The following is an 11474-nucleotide window of genomic DNA, read 5'->3' as shown; positions in this document are numbered from 1 at the left end:
CCTGCAGGTAATTTAGAAGATAGTCGTGTGTGTGTGTGTGTGTGTGTGTGTGTGTGTGTGTGTGTGTGTGGGTGGGTGTGTGTATCACATTAGAAAGGTCACTGAGTTTGGAGTCTGAAGGTTTCATTGAAACAGAGCCTCTCACCCTCTTGATGCACAGTGGTACCAACATAGATTTTTTTTTTCTAAGTATGTGCTGAGTAAGTGTGATAACATGCACATAACCATTATATACATGGTGCGGCCGTTTCCCCTTAAATGCTAGCTTCCTTTTGTGGATATTGTTAGTTAATGGGTCTAGGGTTTCAGCCTATGAGAAGAAAAGTTCTGGAAATAGGTAGTGGCAATGGCTGTACAAAAACGTGATCTCATTCAATGCAACTAAATGTGACATTCCAAAATGATTGACCTATCTCAGGAAGCATTGCAGATATGGCTGCTGTGTCATATGTGCCTTGATAGGTGGCAGAGAGGAGGGAGGCTATATCTAAATTTAGTGTTCTGACCTATGAAGTTCGGAATGATTAGTAGCTTACCATCCCCTGAAAAAAGTAAGCCTGAGACAACCAGTGCTGCCCACGCCCATTTGATTCCCAGGACCAGGAACAAGCTTAAAGTTAGAATAACCTTCCTGGGCCTGAGGACTTTGGACTGGAGTGAGGCCAAGACTGACAATCCTTGCATAGGACCACTCAGCTGGGCCATATGAGGAGGGAGCAGAGATGACCACCAGACTAGCACCATGTGGCTTAGATAGGAAACTAGCTTGAGATCATCACCAGTCAGGTCCCTAGGGATACAGACCATGCCTAACATGACTTCTGAACAATACCATAATGTATGAGTAGGGCATAGCATTCCTGAGACCACCCCTGAGATGACCCCAGACACCCAGAGAGCCACAAAGCATAACAAAGAGGAGCAACTAAGTGGTGGAGAAATGAGAGGAGAAAGAGAAGCAGATGGATGTGGGCACAGTGAAGAGAGGCAGAACTGGAGACTCGAGGGTAGTGAAGAACAGAGAGTGATGTGAGTAGATGGGGAGACCACCTAGGATCATGGTGGGGTCCTGGCCTGTGCTGCCACTGGGGGCCATGAGTCTGTGGCCCTGCAGAAGCAGATATAGGTTACCACCAAAGGTCAGGTCTGGTCCCTGGTCTGAGCTGATGCCCAGGGACATGTTGATGCCTGTTGATTTCTGAAGGCTGGGCAGAACTGGCTCTACCCTCACCCAGGCATCGTAGGAGATCTGGCTCTTGGGACACGAGAGCAGAAACACTGCTGAGCAGACACTAGCCATTTGTAGTACTTGGTACAGCAGACTCCACACATTACAGCAGTTGCTGGTGAGGCAACCCCAAGGATAGGAGCATGGGAGCACCTGGCCCTACTACCTGCCTCCTGTGCAGCTATGTCTGTGAGGGGAGAGATCCCCTTTCTTCCCCTTTGCCCTTGCCACTGGTTGTAGGCAGAAGAGTTGACCTTGATGGGGTCATGAGAGCAGGAGAGCTCTCTTTGCCCTTCATCTGCTACAGTTCCTGGGTAAGCAGGCTCTGCACCTCACTTGGGCACTATGGTAGAGCTGGCTCTGGATATGGGGAGTTTGAGTGAGCTGGTCCTGAGGGTGTGAGTGTGGGACAAGTAGCCCTGCCTCTTGTCTGTTGGGTGTTGGCATGGATGAGGGAGAGACATCTTCCTCCCTTCCCCTGTCTGTCACCATCTATGGGAGGTAGGAGGGCTGGCCTTGGGGTCACGAGAGTAGGAGAACTTGCCATGTCCCTCCCCTGCTACAACCCTTAAGAGGGCAGTCCCTGTACCTCACCAGGGCAGCAGAATAGAGCTGACCATGGTATTGGGGGTTGCTGGTGAGTTGGACCTAAAAACATGAGAGTGGGAGACCTGGCAGGCTGATCAGCTCAGATTCCACTCAGACCCACCCCAACATCTACCCAATCAATGAACTGCTGGAGTGCATGAAGAGCCTGGTCCCATAGATCCAAAACTACAGGATGTCCACAACACAGGGCAAGAAGAGGATATATAAGAGGAGTTCCAGTGAGGTTTGAGTATTGATAGAATAGCAGAAGCCAGAGGCCTAGTACCAGACCAAGGAGTTATGGCCATGAACATTTTTGAAGAAAGAAGTGTGGACAAAATGGTGTACTGGGACACACTACAGCTTCCACACAAAGATTTTTCTTTCTCTGTTGGGGAGTAGGTTGCAAGAGATGAGTAAGATAGTGGTGCATGATGTGAAATTCATGAAGAAACAATAAAAAGTTAAAAAGACACACAAAGAAAACAATATTGGGCCATAAAATAGCAACAGAGACATTTGATGCTGAGCCAGCCCTGGGTTTGATCTTCAGGAACCTCATGGTAAGAGAAAAATGATGCCCCTAAGTTTGTCATCTGACCCACACATGTACACAGAAGATATATAAGCACATATTCTAAACTGGAAAAAAAATAATTAATACTGGATCATTAGGGTAAAAATGGTGAGTAAAGGTGTTTGCTGCCAAGCCTGAGGACCAGAGTTTGATCCCAGGAGGCACATAATGGAAGGAGAAATCTGACTTCCACAAATCGTCCTCTGATCTCCACACACATGCTCTGGCATAGGCATAACGGCCTCAGCAAAATAAGTAATCAAGTAAGTAAACAAACAACCAAATAAAGACAGTAGTTAAAATTGTAAACTTTATGTAGTTTCTGTTGCCACAATAATAAAAAGACCAACAACAAACCAAAAATAGAGATTCCTTGTGATTTTCCTTGAAGTGAGCTGAAGCTGTAGCTGGTGTGGGAGAGTGGGATCTTCAATCAGGAACACGAGTACATTTTATACTTTATGAGCTCAGTGAAGAGGTTAGCTCTGCAGTACTTCAAAAGGCTGTTGCCCAGGGTTAATGCCTGGGAGTGCTTCTGCAGGTGCAGGGAGCGGAGGAAACAAAGACCTTCTCAGTCTCTCAGTCCTTTCCCATAGAAGTCTCTGCCACAGAAAGCTGCTTATAGCACTTTGGTGACATGGCCTTTGTCATAAACACACACACACACACACACACACACACACACACACACACGCACACACACACACACAAACACACAGACACACACACAGGCAGGAGGAGAGAGAGAGAAGGAGAGGGAGGAAGAGACGGAAGGAAGCAGGGAGGGAGGGAGGAAGAGGGAGAGGGAGAATGAGGGGGAGAGAGAAAAAGAGAGAGAGAGAGAAAGAGAGAGAGAGACAGAGAGAGAGAGACAGAGAGAGAGACAGAGAGAGAGAGACTTTCCCTAAAATGTCTGAACTGTCACTGTTAATTTTCTATTTCTGATGTAACAATGTCCCACAATCTTAGTGATTTAGAATAATACATGTGTACTATCTTACAATCACCTGTCTGTGATCTAAGCTAGATCTTCTAGATTCTTCCTCCCTTCCTCCCTTCCTTCCTTCTTTCCTTCCTTCCTTCTTTCCTTCCTTCCTTCTTTCCTTCCATCCTTCCTTCCTTCCTTCCTTCCTTCCTTCCTTTCTTTCTTTCTTTTCTCCCCACTCTTCCTTTCTTTCTCCCTCCCTCTCTCTTTTCTGCCTGTCTTTGTCTGTCTGTGTCTGTCTCTGTTTTTGTCTGTCTGTGTCAATTTGTCTCTCTGTCTCTCCATTTCTCTCTCTCCCTCTCCCTCTCCCTCCCCCTCCCCTGTCATATCTGTTGAAACAGGGCTTCCTAGAGCCCAGGCTGGCCTCAGGTTCCCTACATAAGCAGGCTGGTTGTTATCCGTGATCCTCTTGCTTTCATGTTCCAAGTGTTGGGACCACTCGTGCCCTATCACATTCAGTGATACTTTTCAGATTTCTCTACTTCTAGTTTCTCAAGACCAAAACCAAGGTCTCAGCAAGCCGTGCTCCTTTTCAAGGTCACTGGAGAGGTATCTGTTTCCAAGTTCACTTAAGTTGACTGGAAAGTTCAGTCCTTTGTACTTTCTGAACTGGAGTCACTGTTCCTGAGCTGGCTGTCAGCCAGCACTTATTTGTGGTAATAGCGACATGAGATTATGTTTCTTCTTGTATTTTCCTTGCTCACTCCTCTCAGCAAGTTGTCAGGGCTCCTGCTTTGTTTGCACACTCCCAGGCTACCTACCTCTGTCCTTTAATCTTTTTTTCATGCTCCACCTGATTTTTGAGGAGAGGTGTTACTCTGATAATAGAATGGTCTCTCTGGAGACGACTAATAAATGACTTATGGTGTCACATCAATACTATGCTAGTATGTGATTGACTGGGAAAGGGAGGGAGACATGGGAAGATATTCTGAATTTCAATGACACTGCAATCCAGTGTCCCTTCCTCTTCCACTCTTCATAGTTTTTCAATAGTTGATGTAAGCTTCACTATATTATGCTAAATTTGTTATGCCTTTGTTTTCTGTCTCCCAGACCAGAGCTTTTGATTCCCGAAGGAAGGGGCTATTTCAATTTTCTGTTTGCTGCTCAGAATAGCATCTTCCCAAGGTCAAGTATAGCTGGTTTCTGATCCCAGAAAGCCTGCCCCAAGTGTCCATGAAATGGGTTTCCACACTCTTCCAAAGCTACCACAGTGGGCCTTCAGAACTCCATAACTTATCACCTGGCTAGGATTTACCACCTGTTATAGACAACAAAATCAGGCATGTTCCTCCGTTTCTGACAAGCCTCTGTCTGTTGCCACATCTGGAGATCACAAAGAGAGTTCATGTCCCAGAATCAGAGAAGATCATTTCTTCCTACAGTGGGTGGGCGGGTGTAGGAGCATCCTTATAGAAGCAGGGGAAGGAGCAAGGGGGTATGGGACGGTGGGGGGGATAACATTTGAAATGTCAATACATAAAATATCTAAGAAAAATAAAATAAAAAAAGACTACTCATCTAGTACTTACTAATACTCATAGCAGGAGGCAGATCCTACTCATGTGGTAGAAGGCTATGGAGTTAGAGAGTCTTGAAAGCCCACTGTGATAGATCTGGAAGAGAACAAGCCGTGAACACATGGTCTTTAGAGGCAGGATTTTTGGTGTTAGCTTCTCATTGTGCTATTCGTCTTGGCAAAGCATTCTTCCTCTTCATATCTCGATTCTCCCTGTGTCCGTGGGAAATGGCGGTAGTGTACTGCCCCTGAGTTGGACTAAATGAGTAAGAAAAGGATGGTACTTCCAGTAGGATAGAAAGAGCACACTATAGTCAACTATATTCCTTTACTTAATGGTTTGAACGTGTGTCTGGCTCTACAGACTCCATGAGCTTTGCATTATCTAAATGCATTCACACTCAATAATGTTCATGTGTCTGTGTGTGTGCTTGTGTGAAATTGCCCACTACATAATTGCCTTTCATTTAACAAGTGGACTGTGGCAGAGTGTGGCTCCTGGAAAACAGTTTTGTTCAACTTGGGAAAAAGAAGAACCACAAAAGAACATTCTGGAGAGATCATATGAGGAATGTATAACTAGTAAAAATTTCAGGTTTGTTCTTAGATGATAACCAGCTACCAATGACCCAGAGAAGAGCATTGGTCTAGCCATAGTAAGGTGGGTTGAGTTTCCCTGTTTCACTACTGGCTGATGTCATTGATGTCACACTGCTTCACTTCGATATGCGTATTAATCTGGCTATACAATGAAAGCTTTGGCAACAGTATAGAGGATCTGTCATGATCAAGGATGGGTACAGAAGATGTTTTGTGCTTTGCCTAATCAGAGCCATTTACATCTTACTGAAATAAGATCAAATCTGCTGTTCATGATGCACTGTGTAGTCAAAAGGGTGCGGCTCATATATTCTTTCAGGAAAAGACCTTTGTCTTTGACTCTTTGGTGCCTGCTTCCGCCTCAGGCAGAACTCTCATTGATCTTTGCAAATCTCTGCAGTCTGACAGCACTGGCCCCTTTACACTGGGCAAGGACAGTTTTATTCAATAGAAAAAGATTATAGTGGAATAAATTCCCAAGGAAACATTACACACACACACACACACACACACACACACACACACACACACAAAAGACAAAATAAGAATCCAGATTTCATAATTAAGTGTTTGTCAATGTATTTTCCCAAGTAGTAAGACTATTGTATAGATATCAGACTTCATTAAATGTAAATGAAAATTTCTGTCATTCATTCATTCATTCATTCATTCATTCATTCAGTTTCAGTAACTCTGTTATACCTAGGTATTTTTCTAGGAAGCAGAGAGTAGAGGTAAATACAGAATTATTAACTAAGACAGAAACATTTTCACTATTTTCTCTGTGAAAGTTGAAATTTCAAAGAAAGTATCCAGAAAAATAGCCTTACATTTCCACTAACAAATCTGTATTTTATAGACATTGAGTTGAGCATTGATCTTCAATCTTAATGTGAGGAACTATTTGAATAACAATAGTCCTGTATGCCCATTTAAAACCATCTTCTAACGGGTTCATTATAACACTAAGGTGTCCCCTTTCCTAAGATGCCCAGCCCTAATCCTCAGGACTCTGAGTAATGGTACCACACTCATTAATTTACATTTCATTGTAAAAAGCTATTTTTTTGTAGATATAAGATGTGGTGGTGTCTGGCTAATTAAAAATTACTTTGGGGAGTAGGGAAATGGCTCAGTTGGTAAAGTGCTTGTTGACAAATATGAGGACCTGAGTTTGTATCCATAGCATTCAGATAAATGTTAGGTGAGATGGCACATAGGACAAACACTAGGAAACGGAGGTAGGCAGATCTCGAGAGCTTATTGGTCAGCCAGTCTTGTCAAAGCAGAAAGCACCAGGTGTAGTGAGAGACCTTTTCAGAAACTGAGGTGGAGATCGAGTTGAGGAAGACACTAACATCAACTATTAGGATGTATCTCAACTGTACACATGTACTTCCACCAATAAAATCAACTATGGTGAGCCCAGGTGTAATCACTTTTAAACTAGAGCATTCTCTATAAGGGAGTAAAAGAGAAAGGCAGACGGGGAGACTTTCCTTGAGATGCAGGGATCTTTGGGAAAAGAACTAAGAACGTCCTCTGAATGCTGACAGTGGGATATAGCTGTCCATCAACATGAAAACAGGGAGTTCAGCTCTGTCATACAAGGGACGACATTTTGCAAACTTCCTGGGTAAACTTGGAAGCGGATTCCTTCCCAGGGTCACCAGGTAGGAAACGGATCAAATGAAATGTCATTGGGGATAAAAGTACTTGATTTACAAACCTAACCATGTAGACTTGATATTTGAGTGCATTTAGAAGGCCAGATGCAGTGGCGTGCATAGGACGCCTATGGAGAGATGAAGGGTGGAAAAGAGAGAATTGCCAGGAGCTTGGGCCAGGCAGCCTGGTAGAGAAACAAGAGTGACCCTGCTTCAAAGCACAATAGAAGGAGACAGTCCCTCTGAATTCCACACGTGTGGTGTGACATGTACATGCTTACACACACACACACACACACACACATACACACACACATGCTCGCCCACACGCACACACATTATGCATGCAAGCATACAAAGTTAGAAAACAAAAATAGTGGCTGAAAGAACCACATAATTCCTTAAAATCACCACCTTATATTTGTAGCCTCATTTACAAAATGCTTTTACATAGGATATATGACTTTTTTCAGTTTGGGAGAAAGTTTTTTTTTTAAGATTTATTTGTTTTATTTATATGAGTACATTGTAGCTGTTTTCAGACACACCAGAAGAGGGCATCAGACCCCATTACAGATGGTTGTGAGCCACCATGTGGTTGCTGGGAATTGAACTCAGGACCTCTGGAAGAGCAGTCAGTGCTCTTAACCGCTGAGCCATCTCTTCAGCCCAGTGAGAAAGTTTTTATTCCAATTATAATTTACGAGTTTCTGAGCAACATCCTGATACATACTAAAGATGGGATTTGAATACAGGCCATAGCAGCTCTCCTCACTCAAACATAGGGACCATAAAATAAGAAGATGGCTCCATGCAGTTACTTTTTATATCACATTTTCCCTTTATTGCTCTAGGTGTCATAATTGTTGATGTCACGGTGGACAGTGTCAGCCTGATCCTTGCTCATCACATGCTCATGGGGTCCAGAAGGACGTTGAAAACAACCTTAATTTTCACAAAGTCAAAGCATTTACTGAGCACAGTGTGTGCCACAGCATTTATGGTGCAGCAGGTCAAACAAAATTGTAAGTGCCCTCTTGGTCACATACCACAGAGGACGTGACCTGTGTGTAAAATAGAAGCAGGCTGTTCTTTCTATAGCTTCTTTGCAAAATGAGGTCATTCACAATCCCTTCATTGTCTCTGAAAGTTAATTAACTAATTATATTAGTCTTTTTCTCTGTGGGGAAAAAGTTGTTTGGAGGAATTATTCATTCAGGCTATGATATAAAAACAATCATAATATTTCGGCTGTGGAATCCTACCAGTTTCTTCTTTTTTTTTAATTTTTGTTTATATGTTTGTATTTTGTTTTTGGTTTTCAGGACAGGGTTTCTCGGTGTAGTCTTTGATGCCCTGGAACTCACTGTGGAGACCAGACTAGACTCGAACTCAGAGATCCACCTGCTTCTGCCTTCCAAGTGCTGGGATTAAAGGCCTGTGCCACCATTGCCCATTTGTTCATTTCTTAAAATTCATCTTTTTATTTTTAGAAGTTATATTATAATTACATAATTTCCTCCCTCTATTCCCTCCAAATACCACCTCTTGCTTTCTTTCAATTTCATGGCTTCTTTGCTTCTTTTTCTTGAATTGTTGTTTACACACACACACACACACACACACACACACACATACACACACACACACACCATATACATATATACACATAGATATCATATGTGTATACGTAAACATATGCACATACATACCCACAGATGCATAAATATAACCTATATAGTCTGTATACTGTCACTTGCTTGTATTTGTTTCTAGGGTTGAATATTTGAAGCTCTCTTGGTACCAGAAGGAGAGCTTCCAAAGGGCAGTTCACAGCTTCACATGTGGGTCCCAGCCATGATACTCTGAACTGCAACAATGACCAGTATGGCATGATAACCCTAAGGGTATAGTACTGGCATACATACCTTGGTGGCAGACAATAGAGCTCTAATTGTACTTAAAAATCTACCTAACAAATTATTCCTGGAATTGAAAGCTAAGCCAATTATGCAAAGCTAGTGAAGTCATGGATCTTAGAGGAGAACCTGCAAGTATCATTTCGCTAAATCAACATAACCCCTAACTGCATTCTAAATATTTGCCCTTATACCTTCAAATGAGTGCAGTCCTCTCCCATAAAGAAATCTTCCTTTTTGGTACTGAGACCATTTCTGAAGACTACAACTCATCAAGTTGGAGAGTTGTGGGGCCCAGTTAGAACTGATCCATCTACAACACGCTCCAGCACCTAAAGGTCAGGGATAAAGGTGGGAGTGGTGGCCGAAGGGTTGTAAGAGACAGAATTAAGGAGTTTTCTGCGAGATTGTGTCTTCTAGAAATGTCAGAAGCTACAGTCGTGAAGTCTCACCAGCCTGATCTGAAGAAGACATGCTAACGTGGACACAAAACCACTATTAGCTTTTTTTTTTTTTTTTGGTTCTTTTTTTCGGACTATTAGCTTCTTAAAAAGCCCCTTCAACTTCCTCTTATTCCAACAAGCTTTTTAGAATAGGAAGACCTTGGTAAGATATTGAGACAGTCAGCACAATATTCCTTTCTTCCTTCAAGGTCTTCTTTACCCAGCTAACTATCAATTTAAGTGTCTGAAGACCCTGTATGGTTAAAATCAAAGAACAGGCGATTCTAAGACCTGTTTCCCTGACAGCATTTTTCCCTTCTTCCTTTCCCTGTATTTTTCTTTCAGAACAAAAGAAAATGAGGTGTTGGCATGGATTAAATTTGAAAAATGTTTTTGAGTAAGCCCCCAATACTATCTATTACAACCCAATAAAACAATTTGGGGTTATCATGACAGGGTCTGAACCAGCAGCTCTCAGTGTTGAGTACAATCTGGCACTGCACAAGTGTCAGTGTGGAAATAGAAACCTGTGGGGGTGGACATTTCCTCCCCCAAGAACATCCTGAATTTATTTGAACTCTTTAAAGATATCTGTTTGCAGTTATAGGAGAGCTTGGAAGGGACATTTTGTGATCAGCTTGGGAAGGGTATACAGGATGTGATTGGTTGGGGCTTGTCTTAAAGCCAGGCTGTCACAGCACACCCACCTTTTCTACTTAGTGTATAGCTTTATGTATGGAGGCTGAGGGAAACTGTCCATCCCCTTCCAGCCATAGCTTTTACACCATCTCTGGACCCACTACTGTATTACCAGCAGGCCCAGGATGCTCACGCCGTCACAGCATCTAGGCCTGCTGTTTCTCAGCCATATGGGAAATAAACATGGCCAATGAACTCAGTTTTATTTGGTCAATGAGAAAAGTCAATTCTGGGGACTATTAGTCTTGGAAAGAAATGATGACACATAAAAAAGTGAAAAGAAAGGTTCTTGTATTGACTGTGTATGCCACATGGGGAAGAGTCTACATTCTAACCAAGAATTTAATGTATTCTGTCTAGTTCCTCTTTACCAAGAACACACTTCAAAAACTCAAAGTTCTAAAAATACAGAAGGAAATAGGGAAACAAAGGGTGGAACAGAGACTGAAGGAAAGGTCATCCAGAGATTGCCTCACTTGGGGGGATCCATCCCATATGGAGAAACCAAACTCAGACAATATTGTGGATGCCAAGAAGTGCATACTGATTAGAGCCTGATATAGCTGTCTACTAAGAGGCTTTGCCAGACAAATACAGAGGCGAATGCTTGCAGCCAACCATTGAACTGAGAATGGAGTCCCTAATAAAGGGGTTAGAGAAAGGACTGAAGGATCTGAAGGAGTTTGCAACCCTGTAAGATCAACAATATCAACTGATCAGACTCCCCCCGCCCCAAGCTCCCAGGGACTAAACCACCATCCCAAGAGTACACAGGGATGGACATTTGGCTCCATCCACATATGTAGCAGAGGATGGCCTTGTTGGGCACCAGTAGGAAAAGAGGTCCTTGGTTCTGTCAAGCCTCAATGCCCCAGTGTAGGGAAATGGCAGGGCAGGGGGGTGGGAAGGGTGGCTCTCATAGAAGCAGGCAGAGATAGCAGGTTTCTGGAGGGGAAACCGGGTAAGAGGATAACATTTGAAATGTAAATAAAATCCAACAAAAGAAAAAAAATCCCTCAAAGTTCCATCTGTTATGTGTCAACATTGTATACCGTACATTGTGTTTTTTATCAAAGGCAGCTTTGCCATGGTGTGGGCAGAGTTATATTTTTGGAATGTGTTTGTAACCCAGAGCAGCAGGAACAGAGCTCAGCCTTCTAGGCCCAATCCTGCTGCCTGTATTTGTGTTCCTCTAGCAACTGATATTTTTGATTGATTTGTTTGGCTAGAGGATCGGGTAGGGTTT

The 11474-nt window shown here is 43.0% G+C and overlaps 1 non-coding gene across 1 annotated transcript; it reads left to right on the top strand.

Moving 5' to 3' along the window:
• Window positions 1–408: 408 nt before the first annotated feature.
• On the top strand, window positions 409–540 carry LOC120093988 (small nucleolar RNA SNORA17). Its single transcript, XR_015626260.1, has one exon. It is a non-coding gene; the product is annotated as a small nucleolar RNA SNORA17 (small nucleolar RNA).
• Window positions 541–11474: the final 10934 nt, after the last annotated feature.

The sequence above is a fragment of the Rattus norvegicus genome, chromosome 7, assembly GCF_021556685.1.
Source record: "Rattus norvegicus strain SHRSP/BbbUtx chromosome 7, alternate assembly SHRSP_T2T, whole genome shotgun sequence".
Lineage (NCBI taxonomy): Eukaryota > Metazoa > Chordata > Mammalia > Rodentia > Muridae > Rattus > Rattus norvegicus.
This window is presented reverse-complemented; position numbering and strand designations above follow the sequence as displayed.